Source organism: Cynocephalus volans, chromosome Y (assembly GCF_027409185.1).
Source record: "Cynocephalus volans isolate mCynVol1 chromosome Y, mCynVol1.pri, whole genome shotgun sequence".
NCBI classification, from domain to species: Eukaryota; Metazoa; Chordata; class Mammalia; order Dermoptera; family Cynocephalidae; genus Cynocephalus; species Cynocephalus volans.
The window spans coordinates 2,682,557-2,684,446 of NC_084479.1; positions in this window are offsets into that span (position 1 = coordinate 2,682,557).

The following is a 1,890-nucleotide window of genomic DNA, read 5'->3' on the forward strand; positions in this document are numbered from 1 at the left end:
TGGGCCATACAAACACTGGTGGTGGCTGGATCTGGCCTGCGGGTCAGTTTGCCAGTGCCTGGTTTGACCATATAACAAAGTGCCCAATTAGTCCTTTTTGGCCTGACAAACTGCCCGTCTCATTTGCAAAAGCACCGTTTTGAAAGAGGTAAGAACCATCTGACACACCTGTGCTAAGTTAGTCTGTAGGTTTTTATCAATAATATATTGAGGCTTAGAAAAATGTGGGCTGCAAAGCTTCTCTTTGCAAATTAATATGCGGGCCAAAGAAACACCCAGGATCAGGGAGCTGAAAGGACTGTTCTTGCCCTTTGCATTTTGAAGTTTAGCTCCTCTCCTCCTTCCACACCCCCAACCATCTTACTGCAATATATAATCCCTCAAAAATGCAGGTTCCAGGGATCAGATTCTATTTGTACATGCGATATATGGTTTAGTTTTGGGAAACTGATGTTTCTTGTCTTTTACTATGTCATCCTTGAAGACATGTTAGAAGCAGTATGTTTGAGATGAAGAAAAGAGCAACAAACGCCAGTCTAATGTCATGAGCCATGTGCCGCAGGCACCACCCTTTGGCACTTGCAATATGGACGCATTGGTTAAGACAGCATGTCTTCTGAGTCAAAGCCCAAGAAAATTGTCTGGGGGCACAGTAGTGACTGCTGTCTGTCAGCAAGTATTCTTTCCTTGCTTACAAACTTCATTTTAATGCTGCAGACATTGCAGGAGCATTAAAATGCATTCTCAAAACCCAGCTGTAACCTTCCTTTTTTTTTTTTTCCAGCTAACCTCATATATCCTCCTTTGGATGCCCACCTGGCAGTCCTTGCTGAGCCAAGTTGGATCAGGTTTGTGGAATGCCAGCTCTTGCCCCTCCCCTTTAAAGTCCCTCCTGGTGCAGCTTGAGCATGATCTTAAAGCCTGGGGAACCTTTCCCGAGTCCTTAATACTGCACAAATTCAGAACTAGATAAACGTCAGTTCTGCTGCTCTGCCATAAAAGTGACCAATAACCACCAGATATAGAGGTTTTGAATGGAAAAATGGGAAATCTAAGGTAACAAATGAGAGATTCGAGTCTAGGAAAGAGGGCAGAAATGGGTTTTCAGACCTCCAAACCCGGGTTCCTGCCTCAGTCAATAAGAGCCTTCAGTGACGCGATTGGTGCTGACAATGGAAATATCTCAGAAGGGAATATCCTGGAGCTTGATGCTCAGAGATGTGGCAGAAGGTGATAAAATGACCTGCTGGCCCGCCAGATCCAGCTCCTCGCCAGTGCGAGGCAGAGGGAGTCTGTGGGTGCGGAAAGGGGCACCCAGTGAGGGTCTTGCCACCTTCTGGATCCTCCGTCACCTTCAGTAGCAGCAGATATTCTGCTGCTGAGGTTTCTTCCTGGCCTGTGTGACATGCCTGTAACTTTGGGGAGAGTAACAATGAGCGAGGTCCTCCTCACCCCCAAAAAAATATGGGGCTTGCAGGGCTCCAGGCTTGGCCTTCTCATCTCTACAAACTCTCAGTTTTGACCATCACTCCGCAATCTCTGGCCTTGGTCTGTGTCCAAGAACTCCAGGCTGGCTTCTCTCATCTCCTGTTTGGATGCAGTGGAAGGTCCCTCAGGCAATTCAGGCTCAGTGTGCTGTCTACAAGAGATGAGCTGCAAGTTCAAAGACACCGATAGGTTGAAAGATCTGGTATCTATATGGAGATTTGTCACCTGCCAGAGATTTGGGAGCCCGTCCATGTGGGAGGAGATGGATGACGAGGAGCCAGTGATGATGTGTCATCTTCCTGGGGCTTACAGGGGTGTGGAGAGGGACTGGGAAGACAGAGCTGGTGGCGCTAGTGACAGGGGGAAGTGGCCACTTAGAGGAGGAAAATGGGATTGTGTTTG